The following is a 15,672-nucleotide window of genomic DNA, read 5'->3' on the forward strand; positions in this document are numbered from 1 at the left end:
TGAGTGGATTGTTGTCCGTCCATACAGTGAAGGAGTTGCCCTTCAGCCAATGGCTGAACTTGTCGCACACACTCCACTTCAGTGCCAAAAACTCGAGCCGATGGGCTGGGTAATTCTTCTGAGAACTGCTCAGGGTCTTGCTTGCGAAAGCTATGGGGCGCGCTTTACTTTCACCAGCTGGTACTTGTGACAACACCGCTCCGAGCCCGTCCAATGAAGCATCGGTTGACAGAATCAAGGGACGTGAGAAATCAGGATGCGCCAGAACCACACAGTCCAGCAGACTCTCCCTTAGACTGACGAAGGCGACGTCACACTCTGAAGTCCAGTCATCGGTTCCCAGTCTCCTGAATGTTCCCGCCTTCACCTTCACCTTCATCCTTCCTTTCCTCTTCTGTCCCCCAGTCAGAGCGAATATCGGCTTGGCGATGGAAGAGCAATTAGGGATGAAGTGCTGATAGAAGAAGACCATTCCCAGGTAGGATTTGATCCTCCGTACTCAGGGTGTGCACCCGTCTTCTTCCATCAGATCCGTCCTAGACATGCTGGATATGACTTCCACCTTCGCAGGATCCACAGCCACTCCACTACCATCTATGATATGGCCCAGAAACTTGACAGACGACCTCATCAGATGACACTTTTTCGGACTCAACTTGAGATTGTGGTCTCGCAGCCGCTGGAAGACGACCTCCAGTCTTTGTAACGCCTCCTCTTCCGTTGATCCGAAGATCAGTAGGTCGTCCAGATAGCATAACAGGCTGCTGAAGTTCATGTCCCCGAATATACTCAGCATCATGCGCATAAATGAGGCAGGACTATTGCACAGTCCCTGCGGCATTCTATTATACTCATGCAGGCCTATCGGTGTAGTGAACGCTGTATATCTCTTATCCTCTTCAGCCATGGGAACGTTGTAGAAGCCGGACGTCAAGTCCATCATGCTGAAGAAGGTGTTCCCTCCCAAGGCAGCCAGACAGTCCGACTGATGTGGAAGAGGATGGGCGTCCTTGAGTGTTCTCGCATTCAACCATCAGAAATCGGTGCAGATCCTCAGATTACCGTCCTTTTTCCATACCATCACCAGCGGTGAAGCATAATCACTCACTGATTTTCGGATTATCCCTTGCTGCTCCATGTCTGTCAAGACCTGTCGTAGTTTCTGGTAGTGAGCAGGGGGGACTCTCCGGTAAGGAAGGCGGAATGGACGATCATCGGTCAGTCGAATGCGGTGGACGAAGCCCTTTGCCTCACCACAGTCCATCTCATGCTTGGAGAAGATGTCGGTGTAAGACTCGAGCAGCTGGACCAACTTCTCCTTTCCTGCGTCGCTGGTATGACAGGGTTGGATATCGAGTTTGTCAAGACCAACATCACGTAGCCTCTGCTAGAAGTCAGAAGGACTGGTTGCCGTATGGTGCTCAGTCGGAGGAGCCCTGTCGATCCGACTACAGCCTTGGAGTAGCTCCAAATCCTCCACAGCTAAGCAGGGAGACACATCTGCCAGCTTACAGTTCGTCTTCAGCGTAACAGGTCTATCAGACAGGTTGGTGACCTTCATGGGGACCCACCCATCACCCCACAGAGGTGTCACGACCCGACCAACCATGATATTACGTGACATGGACCTTGATGAAGTCGGCTCCACTATCACGGTGCTTCCCGGCGACATGATAGTATTTTTGGGTAGTTTACCCCAGACGAGGTGTTCTTGCATCGCCAGAAGAGTGATCGACTGCTTGAGCTTGACCGTGCCGATCTTATCCGGTAGCTCTTCACCCCTCCAACGGGATGTATTCGCCATGAGGTCCAAGAACTGTTCACACCCTGGGGATGAGGATGGACTGCAGACGGAGATGAGCCGCCAGTAATCATCACTGTCCTTCAACTTGTGCATGAGGAACTTGATCACATTTGTGCCGATGATGAGATCATCCCTCTGGCCCGGCACCACAAGAACTGGTACGATGCAGCTCACCCCATATACTTTCAGTTCAACTTCGTAAACACACTTCGGTTTAGTGAGTTTTCCTCCACACCCCACTAAAACCACGTCCTCAGTCATCGGTCTTGGTTCTTGCAATACTTTTCCCTTCAACATCCTTTCCTCTGCATCTTCACTGAAAGTACAGGCCATGGAGCCTGAGTCGAGCATCCCTTGCATCTGAAACATATTATTTACGTTGACTGGAGCATAGAACAGCTCATCATACGACTCAACTCTTTGCGTGTTCTGTGCTATGATCTTCACACCAGCCGGTGCTGCACTGCACTCTTTCACATAACACTGTTCATGTTCACTTTCAGCACTGAGGGTCTGACTGTCCTCACCCACATGTTCCCTCCTCCAATGCGGGTTAGTCAGTTTAAAGACTGCTGCTCTCTGGGTGAGCGTGCGACCTGGTCTCTCTGTCTGGGAGGGGAACTGCGACAGTCTCTACGAATATGGCCAGGTTTAAAGCAACCCAAACATAGGTGCTCCCGCATGCAGTGTGCCACAGTGGAGTGCTCCGCCGATCTGCATATCTTGCAGTTAAACTGTTGTCGTCCATACATTGGCTGGTTGTTCTGAGCCATCGGCCGGTAGCTCTGAGCCATCGGTTGATTGTCCTGAGAGATTGGCTGATTGTTCTGAGCCATCGGTCGGTTGTTCTGAGCCATTACTTGGCTGTTCTGAGCCATCGCTTGACTGTTCTGAGAGAGTGTCCTGTCAAGCAGGCCAATCAAAGTCATCAGACAGTTACCATCTATCTGAGGAGCAGACGTGACACTCGCTCCGACCTGGACAGGGGGCGACTCTGGAAGGCTAGGCGTAGACACCTCCTCAAACACAGGTGTCTGGACATGAACTGTTAAAGGTCTCCCCAGACCTGCACGGTTTGTTCTGGCGTCCAGCTGTCCTCTCATGCTGATCTGATGACGGTCAACATGCTCCTGTATTTCACCAGCTGTCCACTTCTCTGGCGCTTTGAACCGCAAGATTGCAGCAAGACAAGGATCAGGGCAATACTTTACGAACATCATGGTCACCTCTCGACGGGGGTCATCAATATGTCGCCCATGCCTGCTCAGGCCCTCTTCTGCTGCATCAACAGCCTTGTTAAGTCGGATCCAATACTCGACAGGGTCCTCCCCTGTCACAGACACAGTGTTGTAGAAATCAGCAAGAGGCATACTTGAGCATGACACGCCACCGAAATGTTGTTTCAGTATGTCAGTTACAACCCTCGGGTTCTCTTGAGGCTTTAGTAATGGGTTGCTACGGAGCGTTACTTTCACAACGTCTCTGGCTCTGCCCATCAGTCTGGACAACATCTCTTGATGCTGCTCATCCACTCCTATACCTCTCTTCCTCAGGTAGGTGTCCATGAGCTCCTCCCACTCACGCACTGAGAGCTTGTCAGACCCATCTCCTCTGTACACTGGAGGCTCCCTCACATCCGACTGCATGACCAGCTTTACACCAGTCAGATTGAGTGTGGAGTCGACGCGTGGTTGGCTCCCACCCGGGTATTGGACCCGCTCTTGACTGCCTTCATTCGCCCGGCTCTCTCCTCTCATCTGAGCCGATATTGACTGTCCCACCTGCTGGGCGATGTGTGATATCAGGTCACTCAATGCTGGATCGTTTCTGTCGGGGATGGCCGCAGGTGAAAAGGTTGGTCTGTGGGCAAAGGGTGTGTGGCTCGGTAGATGGGTTGAGGTGAAGACTGGGGAACCTTCATTGCCCGGGACACTAACCTGCTGGGTCTGACTGGGCGCTCGTGACCTCCCCTCACCTGGGCTCGGCCCTGGGGTATTAAATAGCTGTAACCCTCTCCCATAAGAATTAAGCAGCGATGAACCCCTCCCCAAACCAACACCCGGCGAGTTAAATCGAGCCAACAGCTGTGCCCCCCTCCCGGACGCAAAATCACTAGGGCCATGAACCACCCTCTCCCCAATGGCTCCCCCCTCTACAACAGACCTGCTCTCTGCGACGGCCCCCTCCTCTACAATATTGGGATCCATTTATTTCTATAAAATGAGCTATCAGCAAAGAAAGAAAAAAATATATATTCTACGGATCACAATACCTTGGCCATTACCAATACTACGCCAAAAGAGGAGAAAAATATTTGATTACAATATTTTTCTTGGCTATTCCTACCACAAAAGAGGAGAAGAAAAATATATAAGTTGGTCACAATATTTTTCTATTGGTTATTCCTATACCAAAAGAGGAGAAGAAAAATATATAAGTTGGTCACAATATTTTTCTATTGGTTATTCCTATACCAAAAGAGGAGAAGAAAGATATATAAGTTGGTCACAATATTTTTCTATTGGTTATTCCTATACCAAAAGAGGAGAAGAAAAATATATAAGTTGGTCACAATATTTTTCTATTGGTTATTCCTATACCAAAAGAGGAGAAGAAAAATATATAAGTTGGTCACAATATTTTTCTATTGGTTATTCCTTAGTGCACTGCAACCTTGCCCAGGCCCGACGGGGTCCGGCCCGGCGGGTTCGGGCTGGGTAGGGCTTTTTTTTTTATAAATAATTCGGGCTCGGCCGGGCCCGGGCACCGCCGTTTTTTATTATTATTATTTTTTTTTTTTTTTTTTTTCATATAACTAGGGTTATATGATAACCTTCGTTTTAAGATTCGCTTTCTCTTTTGCGCCAGAGAAACATTTGGATGTAATTACTGCAGCGCGCAGGGAGAAGAACTCAGGGGACAAGTTCACCTCGATTGGTTGTGTTGGAATAATTATAGCCAGTTGGCGAACGTTTTAATTTGTTCTTGGGATGTATGTAGCCGGTTTTGTTAACGGTGTTCAACGCGTTGCTGACGTCGTGGTGAGTGATATGTTTATTATTTGCTGGGTCGCGACTCGCTACCTGTTTTGTTGCTCTGCTCGAAATCTGATTTCTGTTTTCTGTTTGTTTGTTTGACTGAGTAGGCTATTGTGTGTCGTGTGTGTGTGTGTGTGTCAAAGAAGATTCTATAGCCTTCAATACGTTTTGAGGCTGATGTGTGAGTCAGTCTATATAAGCGAGCACTGGGAGTGACGGCATTGCGAAATGCTTCTTCGTTTTGTGTATTTATTACGTTCATATAAAACCGTGTTTCAAATATTTTAAACAAATACAAAAAAAATTATATTTTAATAATAATAATAATAATAATTGTTTTCGGGTTTTCATGCGGGCTAGGGCTTAAAATATTATTTACAGTCGGGCTTATTTTCGGGCAGGGCCTGAAGTTCAAGGGCTCGGGCAGGGCTCGGGCTTTATTTCAAGGCCCTTGCAGACCACTAATTCCTATACCAAAAGAGGAGAAGAAAAATATATAAGTTGGTCACAATATTTTTCTATTGGTTATTCATATACCAAAAGAGGAGACGAAAAATATATAAGTTGGTCACAATATTTTTCTATTGGTTATTCCTATACCAAAAGAGGAGAAGAAAAATATATAAGTTGGTCACAATATTTTTCTATTGGTTATTCCTATACCAAAAGAGGAGAAGAAAAATATATAAGTTGGTCACAATATTTTTCTATTGGTTATTCCTATACCAAAAGAGGAGAAGAAAACATATATATACTGATTACAATATTTTTCTATTGGCTATTCCTATACCAGGAAAGAGAAAAACCAGATATTAGAAATTAAAGAGAGAAGAAAAAAAATTCACTTCGACGACTCTTCCCGGCGACCAAGCTGGTGTTGGCACTTGCGTCGTCCTGGTCAACGGCACCAATGTAGCTGGTTTAAGGCCACTCTCTTTTATGTCGGTCGTGTATGTGAAGTGATGACAGCCGTGATCCATTTCAGCATTTAATTCTGTTGAGACATCCCAGATAGGCACATATTTAACATTGGCCAGCAGATGGCGTCAACAGCTCACATATGCCCTTCAAGCTTCCAGACAATCTGAAGTTTAGAATCATCACTGAAATATCCCTTTAAAATAAAACAACACAATTAAATAATACAAAATAAACAATCAGACATCTCAAATTACCTGTTGAGACATCCCAGATAGGCACATATTTAACATTGGCCAGCAGATGGCGTCAACAGCTCACATATGCTGCAATGGGGAAATATCAAGTCACATTTCAGACTGGGGCCTTCAACACATTGCTCAGCCATTACCACTAGCTCAGTCACATGTGTCCTTCCAAAAGTTCACCACTACAGCTAAATTACATTACAACAAGTACAGAATTTCTCATTATTAACACAGTTACCATTATATATATAACCCCGGTTCATTGCCCGGCAACCTATTTACAATATGTAAACCATCATACATTCTCTTAAACCAGAAATATATTTACAGGTGATGAGCGAACATCTTACCCCTTCAAGCTTCCAGACAATCTGGCGTGAAGGGGGAAGTGCAAGGGGAAATACGTCACTTCGGCAGGAAGTGACGATTTCAAAATAAAATACTTTGAGAATAAAAGATAATAATAAACAAATTAAAATAAAACGTGAGGGAGGGATTCTTTGTGGAATACATAACAGTATATTTTATATATACCTGCTACACTAGCCAGCTATCCCGAAACTCCTAACATGCCCCGATTTAAAATGGTTCTCTCCTCTTTGTATACCTTTGTCCTCACAAACAAAGTATTCTGCCAGGGAACTTATGGACACGACAGTAGTATAAGGTGTTTGAGCTTGTAACGTTAACGTTAGTTAGCTATCGTGACTGTGATGCACCGAGTGGGGCTACTAGGGGACTACTATCGTATCAACATGCCGTGACGTGTAGCTTGCTAGCCGTCATGATGCGTGTGCAGTGCTTTGCCCCACAGGTCTGAAAAGAGGACCTGCACATTTTACTCGTTCCCCAAACTCTTTTACATGCCCCGATTTAAAATGGTTCACGACAGTAGACATAATTCTAACGTTAGCGGGGTAACGTTAGCCAGAGCCATAATAGCCAGCTTGATACTATGACCCGCGACAGCCCACAGACCAGTAGCGCTGCTGTACTGAACAACAGGCTGCCTAGTGGTACATGTAGTTCTTTTACGGCATTAAAAACCTTATAACTACCTTGTTTCAACCAATTGTAGCTGGTCCATCGAAATCTCTCCGATGATTAAACCCACTAGCTTTCTGCACTCGTCAAACTCCATTGTAGTGGATCAGAAGTAGGGAAAAGTTACCTGAAGTGACGTCACGGCACTGATAGCGTCTGCTAAGCTTTTTCATTGGCTCCATACATGTTATTCATGCATGGACCTTTTTAACCCTTTCTGAGTGGAATTTCCGGCATCAAATGGAAAAAAATAAATAATGAAATTAGATACCAATGATGTAAACTACCCATAATTGAAGAGTAGGGTTTAACCTGCAAGTGGCACTTTAAATAATTCTAGGTTCATGTAATTATATGAGGCAATTCAAAAATGTTATTCAAAACCTTTAGGTAAATAATGTACACGTGTCAGAATGAAAACGTAAAAGCTAACCTCGATTTTGAAATTCCCCTTTGACAGATTAATCTTGCAAGATGTGACATCACAGTAACCACAGTAAAGTCATTATTTTTGGTAGTAACTAGTACTCTAACGCATTACTTTTTAAATTCAGTAACTCAATTACCGTTACTAAATGGTTTGTTACTGTGTTATTTTTATGTATTGTTAAAATGTTACCTTTTTCTGTATTGATCTGAACCGTAGTAGAGTACAGGGGAGCGTTCTCCTAACCCTCCAAGTGCCGGTCATGTACAGTAACATGCTTGTTACAGCTAGCCGGACTTTGGGGTAATTCCCTCTGTAAGGTGGTGACCAGTAAACCAGGAAACCGTTCTCTCAATGACTGGGCATTTATTTCCATTTGCAGGGTTGACAACAGCTACCTTTCTCTACCGTACACTCTGACTATATGACTATTCACTGCTTGCATAGACCACCTATATATCCCACAACGCATCACTCTTAACTCTTTAATTGCCAGACCCGAGATATCTCGGGTTAACTCGCCATGCGTTGTCTGCCAGACCCGAGATATCTCGGGTTTTGGTTGTTTTTTCTTTTATTCGATATTTCTATTCATTATTCATCCACTGACCTCGGTGTTGCCATAGGAAATTATTTTGAGATCGCCAAAGTGCAATACCGGCCGCATCCTGCCAGATGGCAGTGTCGCCCACCCTTTGAAACCTTATATCTAACTCTTACACTCAAATCTCTCCGGGCACTATATTTAGACGGAGCCGAGTAAGTCGCTTCATCAGACCACGTCGAAATGCATCTGGCACACTCAATCCATAAGTTGTGCCAAATTATGTCCGGGACCAGATGGACACCAATACTGGAAATCGCGATCAGACAATTGGAATATTCTTTTTGAAATACCCCCGACCAGAGGTAAGGACTATCTGACATCAATTTCAGCTTTATCCAACAATGTTTTGATACCGATCCAGCTGATCAGAGTTTTTAGTGTTCAATACGAATGCCGTTACTGGCAATCATAGCATCAGAAACGACCCCCCCCCCCCCCCTTTCATGCATTCATGATGAAACATAATACATATTATATACCTTTGATTTGGAAATAGTAATGTGTCCATTGAGCAACGCGAACGCCTTTAGCTAAATTTACATAGCACTCCATAACGCAGCTTCCAGGAATTTGCCCGGATCACTCTGAAACTATACTATATTCACCACGGGATAACACGCGGACGTATACATGAAAAAATTTACTCTTTTTTACATGTTGGACGAGAGATAGTGACTGTCAAATGAGCCATAGTATTGTCTCCATAGCTATAATATACCTATCTTTTAGCGTGGCCTACACGCTACAGGATGAGGATAATAGCTGGCGCTGAATGAGTTATGCCCGACGGGTCCGGTACCCGACCCAAAATTACACATCATAAATCAATGTCTACAGACTGTGTGAATATAAGTAGCGTTTTTTTTTCTTCAAATGTATCCAAGAGTAAGGACCCTAACCATGTCACAACAGCAGTCATAGTGTATATTATTTTCAACAATACGTTTTTTTTATATATATTTTTATTTCATTTTCGGATGAAAGGCACAGGTACAGGCATACAATGCACATAAAACATAATTTAAATTATTTGCCAACTACAAGCATTGGCTTGCCCCTTGCCTCATTTAAAATAAAAAATCCTACCCCCAAACCCCTGCACCAACCACCGTTGACAAAAAAATTATAATAATAATCCCCCCCAACCCACCCCGTCATAGGCCTGAAAAGAAAAAGAATTGAGCAAAGATTTCAACAAAGACCAAAAAAATAAAGGGAATTATACAGATATAATTAGTTATGTCATGCTAGTTATATAGTAGAGGTCCTTACTTGATAGAGAATATGGTTCCAGCTATCTATTGCCATCGCAGCAGGGGCGGACTGGGACACAAATTCAGCCCGGGACATTCAGACGCACCGGCCCCGAAACCGGCCCACGCACGGCCGTTATGAAACACTTGTCCAGTATTAAACAACCCAAGGCTGTGGCTAAGGAGTCAACATCAGGGAGACCAAATCTACACCCCGCCCGCACAGTGCACACACACACACACACACACACTCACATATATACCATTACTTCCTGTCATTGGCATACGTTTTCTTTTTTTTACTAACATCTTAGTGCCTCATTAGCCTAGGGATTAAGGATACGTGAAGTATTAACTACACCATAATAATCTTGAGGTTTTGATCCATAGAAATGTCTGTGCTACACAATTTCAGTTAGATTCGATTTATTGTCCTTTAATTTTGCGCTCATGACATTGGTTGCTTGCCATTTAATCAACATCGAAAGACCCCCCACTCCCGCCCAGACACCCATTCCAAGAGCCTGTTCGCTTTCCAGGTCTCTCTCTCTCTCTCTCTCTCTCTCTCTCTCTCTCTCTCTCTCTCTCTCTCTCTCTCTCTCTCTCTCTCTCTCTCTCTCTCTCTCTCTCTCTCTCTCTCTCTCTCTCTCTCTCTCTCTCTCTCTCTCTCTCTCTCTCTCTCTCTCTCTCTCTCTCTCTCTCTCTCTCTCTCTCTCTCTCTCTCTCTCTCTCTCTCTCTCTCTCTCTCTCTCTCTCTCTCTCTCGTGTCTTTCTGTGTCTGTCTGTCTGTCTGTCTGTCTGTCTGTCTGTCTGTCTGTCTGTCTGTCTGTCACTCTCTCTGTCTCTCCCCCAATTAAACTGTCCTACTCTACATCACCAGCATGTTTCGCAGCAAGTCACTTGTTCCTTCCTCTACTAAACAGGTCTGTAATTTTATATTGTTCTGCAGCTTTTACTAGCCATTTTAGTTTTTTATTCTAGCTTTTTCAGCTCCACCATTTCTTTTTTTTACAGGGGCCAATTTCGAATTGCATATCATTCTTGGTTGACACTGAAGTTAATAAAATGCCATCTGAATTATGAAAAAGCTTTCTTGATGGAGAAACAGTGTATCAAAATGCCATCCGAATGATGAAAAAGCTTTCTTGATGGAGAAACAGTGTATCAAAAAACTGAAAGAAGGAAAGATTTACTGTTTGAAATTCTCCCAGTTGTTAGATTACTGCTTCCCTCTGCTGATCAGCTCTTCCACCTTAGAGCTATATCTCCAGGCAGCTTCACGTTGTTCACTAAGCACAACATTTGACGACACAGAAGCGAATCTTCATTCAAACAGCAATGGCAGGCAGCTCGCACAGTAGAAGCAATCGTCCGTGTTATCTGATTTGGAGAGTATTCCTTCATTAAAAGGACAACAAAAAACATCTCTGAAGGCTTATATTGTCAGAGAATAGGCTACGGTGTCAGAGAATTAGGCTACGCGGTATGCTCCAAATGGCATTGAGTTTTTCTCGTTCGATGTCACGGATAGGCTAGGGGACACAAATTCAGCCTGAGACGTTCAGAGTCGCTCCGGCCCGCACGCACACACACTATTGTCACCTATGTGTGTCGTTGCGCTCTGGGTCATGTATCTGTAGTAGAGCGCTATAGGCTACATCATCTGGATGGACTGTTTCTGTGCGAGCGAGCATGCGTACTATGGAATTGAATCCTGCCGGCCCACACACCGGCCCTCACACTGGCCCACACACTAGCCCACACACCGGCCCACACACCGGCCCTCACACTGGCCCCACTGCCGGCGCCACTGCCGCCCCACAAACCGGCCCTCACACTGGCCCCACTGCCGGCCCACACACCGGCCCACACACCGGCCCACACTCTGGCCCACACTCCGGCCCACACACCGGCCCACACACTGACCCACACACTGGCCCACATATCGCCCACATTAGTGGCCCACACAACGACTCACACACTGGCCCACACACCAACTCACACACTGGCCCACACACCGGCCCACATACCGGCCCACATTAGTGGCCCACACACCGACTCACACTGGCCCACACCGGCCCGCCGTACAGACCTGGGAGCCTGGGAGATGACTGAAATCACTGCAAGAGCTAGTAGGCCATTTTTAAGCATCTTTCTGTTTCATTTTTACATCTAACTTTTTCAGCCCTACCCTACCAAAGTGGGCCGATCTGAGTGGACTAAATTGGCCAGTCGAACCCTCCCATAAAAAAAAAAGAAAAGTTAAAAAAAAAATATATATATATTTTTTCTTTTTTTTGGACCAGCCCACTTTACTTCTGGCCCATCGGGATTCGTCCCGATGGCCAGTCCGGGCCTGCATCGCAGTGCCAATTTTTTTTTTGCAGCGGTACTTCCTGCCAGCCAAAATCGTCTCTGAACAATACTAAAAGATAAAGGATCATCATCATTAACACATTGGGCGCCAATAACGTCGTACAACGGGTTTCAAGGTCAGGCGAATTCTGCCAAACCACGGCGTATGACGTTATTGATATCATATTTCATTTTCTCGCCATGGTATTCATAATTCCCTCACCCAGCCTCGGCTGATACAGTGGGAGCCTGCACAACTCTGCAACGCTTCAATACTGCCGCCTGGTGGATGATCGGCGAGTTACAACCGAAAATAGATCTCTGGTGATCTCGGTGCATCTGGGAAATGCGTCCGGCACTCACATATTGTTGCGGGACATTATGCATTCATGGACATTATGTTTTCCACAAAAAAACCATTAATTTGTAAATTTTATTGTATAATTCATCAGAATTTCCTTGATGACACAAATAAATAAACAATATTAATAAAGTTTTAGAGAAACATTTTGAGTTTATTAAATATAAAATTAAGTCAATGGTCCATACAAATCAATGTGTACGCATTGCGCTAATGAGAATTTAAGCACAAAATGTACTAAAATATTAAAATAATTAATTGTAAACAACTCATTGTACAAGAAAGAGCACATTTTTATCTTTAATATTATGGTTTGTTTACTTGAATAAATGCTAACCTTTATTTAGAAAAGATCACGGCCATGGTAAATCATTGATTTCATGAGAATGACCCAATTGAGCAACCATTCAGGAGAAGACTTTCCAGGAAAATAAATGCACCTCCAATATTAGCATGCCATTTTAGTGGTGGAGTTTCATAGGTTTATGTGGCGTTTGAGACACATTTTCAGATACAATGGAAGTCTTATGTCAGTGGTGAATTGGCAGAAAATAACTTGGTACTGTATTTGTGTTAACCAGGAGAAGCGTAGTCTGCCCAGCAACAGGGAGCCAGCGGTGAAACGGGCATTCAAGGCCTTCGTTGAGGAGCGGGACGACAAGTACACTATGGAGCTCCCCAGTGCGCTGAAGGAGGAGCTACTGGGGCTGGCTCAGAGCCTGGTAGGTACTCTGTACATACAGTACCAACACACACACTGGTAGGTACTCTGTACATATACAGTACCAACACACACACTGGTAGGTACTCTGCACAATGTACACTCTGTACATTGTGACAAGCCTGGTGGGGACCAGACTCGCCATGGTTCAAACACAAACAAATTCAAAGGTCCACACAAGAGCAATATCAATCAATAAGAATATTGATTGAATTAAAGGCAAACATCTAGTTTGATAGGCAAGAGAATGGTCATAGACAGTCCGATGGTCAACAGTCCGATGGTCAAAAACACAAAACGGGCTCGCAGACAGAAAAAGGGATTGTTCAATACTCGTTGTCCGGTCCAGGGTCATTACACAAGGGGGAATCTCAGCCAGTCCAGGGTCCAGTACACAAAGAACACCTACTCGCTTTCTTCTCACCTATCACTACCTCTCACCATCACAACTCTGAATACACAATCTCTCTCTCTCTCTCAATACCACAACTCCAACTCCTACTCCGCTCAACTTACTCCTGACTAACCAAGTGGTTTTGTAGTGTGTGTGTCTGGGGTGTGTGCATGTGAGATGTGTGAACTAATTATGCGCAGGTGTATTCTATCAGTACTAATCAGCTAGTGTGTGTGTCGGGAGTGTGTGCATGTGAGATGTGTGTGAACTAACGCTGCGCAGGTGTATTCTATCAGTACTAATCAGCTACCTAATTGACTACTCCTGTGGCAGAAGTATCTCCCATCCTTCGCATATCCATGGCAGGGGGGAGGAGATCTGTCACAACATATTCAGTACCAACACACACATACAGTATCAACACACACACACCAGGCCTGGTAGGTACTCTGTACATATTGTAAGATATAGGTTCTTTTGTTGACTGCAAGTGTCGGCTGAACAGAGATGTTGAGGCAGAGTCAAGTTGGAATTCAGTTGGTAATAGCCAAAGGAGGTTTACTTCTGAATCACAGGTAAAGTCATACAGATCTAGGGATGGGAATTGATAAGATTTTATCGATACGATTCCATTATCGATTCTGCTTAAAGATCCGATTCTTTATCAATTACCTTATCGCTTCTTGATCAATTTATAATTTAAATAAATAAATTGGAAATGCAACAGAACTAAGCTGGTTAGAATAACAACATGCAACTTGACATTTCTGATTGTCATTTATTGTTGAGCCCCATGTCAGAAAAATACAAAAACTGTAAAAAAAATTTTTTTAACTATAGCCTACACTTAAATAAAATAATGTATTTGAGATTCTCTTAAAATTTATTTATTATTTGAATTTTTTTATTCTTAAACTAATTTAATCTATTGAATAACGACCTGTTGAATGTATCTACAGTTCAATATCTTAAACTAATTTAATCTATTGAACCGTAGTTGCATTCAACTAGGTGACTTCTCTGTCTCTGGTCTTTCAGAGACACACACACACACACACACACACACACACACACACACACACACACACACACGCACACACACACACACCTAAACACACACACACACACACACACACACACACACACACACACACACACACACACACACACACACACACACACACACACACACACACACACACACACACACACACACACACACACACACACACACACAGAGCTCCCTCCCCGGTCCCCGCTCACCCCTGTCCTGTAAGGTATTGGCTTGTGTTGCTACACGGACATGTTTGTATGTTGCACGGTACTTCCTGACTTACCTACTAGTAACAGTCAACAGTCAACGTGATCACACGCTCTCCGTCTATTACTATATGTGAACTAAAGAGTACAAGGTTTACACACCAGCCCCCACCCCCTTTTTTTATTTGATTTGTACCTGTACTACCTGCTGTCAGCTGTTCTGTATCATTAGGGGATCCGCTCGGCATCACTCATGCACTCCCTCGCGTACGTGCACGTGCACTGAATAAATTCCACAAATGTACCTTTAATACCAGTATTCGTCTGACCACACCCCTCGTTAGCTTACCTTCATAAGCAGGTGTGTGGTCACCTGCTCTCCTCCTTCTCGCTTTCACCACAAGGAAGTTGCCTCGGTAGTACCCCACTTGACGTGTTGTTAAAGTTGAAAAGAGTTGTGACGAGTTTACATTGTGCTTAGTTTTTTTCTTCTCTCATAAATATTCGATAGAAAAAGCTAAGTCATAATGTATTCTTCGGAGAGTAGACCTGCTAGACCTACTCTTCATCAGCGGTTCTCCATTCCCGCCTCCGTCGTGCGTTCTGGTGCTGGGCTGTTGCCACTTTCGTGGTTGCCGACCCAGCCCAGGAGACAGCCGGTGGATAGTTTGCCTCTATGAAGAGCCGAGGAGTCGGTGCCGTAGCTCTGGCGATGGCCTGATCTCGACTCTGGTTCCTCTGGTTCCAGGGAATCGTTCGTTGGTGAACGGGCGGTTGTTTTGGAGCCGGAGGATTTGCGACGCAAACTTTTCGCGTCTGCCCGTTCACGTCGCAAGATGGTGGCATGCAGGCACGAACGGCCTGGGTTTGGGGACTTGCTGGACTTGCTTATCCTGCCGACTCCTATTACAAACAGGAGCCGTGTGCAGGGTTTCCCCCGTCATAGTGATGTTGCTATGGCGACGCCTTCCATGAGTTACAGAGTGTTGAGGTGTCGAGTTAGAGCGTAGGGCTTATGGGTCTGCTACGCTCGATTTATGTGTAAACTTGAGTCAGTTGGTCACGTGACTCACAGTTGGCATGCCTTTTTCATGACTACGACTCATGTGGGAAGGTTTCTGGGAATGTCCGGTCTTTACTCTTTGACAAAAGGAGTGACTGGATGTAAAAACATGTAAACAGGTTTTTACTCCCAGCTGTGCAGTTGGGTTCATACGGGTGATGCTTCTTCTTTATTATTAT

General features: G+C 44.7%; 1 pseudogene across 1 annotated transcript in view; it reads left to right on the forward strand.

Moving 5' to 3' along the window:
• The first annotated feature begins 3,640 nt into the window (after nt 1–3,640).
• LOC311226029 (NEDD4-binding protein 1-like) overlaps nt 3,641–15,672 on the forward strand; it is an 87,066-nt pseudogene continuing 75,034 nt past the window's right edge. Inside the window, exons 1-2 of the transcript in view lie at nt 3,641–3,658; nt 12,637–12,777. The product of the transcript in view is annotated as an NEDD4-binding protein 1-like (transcript). The remainder of the gene's footprint in view (nt 3,659–12,636; nt 12,778–15,672) is intronic.

This window comes from Notolepis coatsorum (assembly GCF_963971535.1).
Source record: "Notolepis coatsorum genome assembly, chromosome: 3".
NCBI lineage: Eukaryota > Metazoa > Chordata > Actinopteri > Aulopiformes > Paralepididae > Notolepis > Notolepis coatsorum.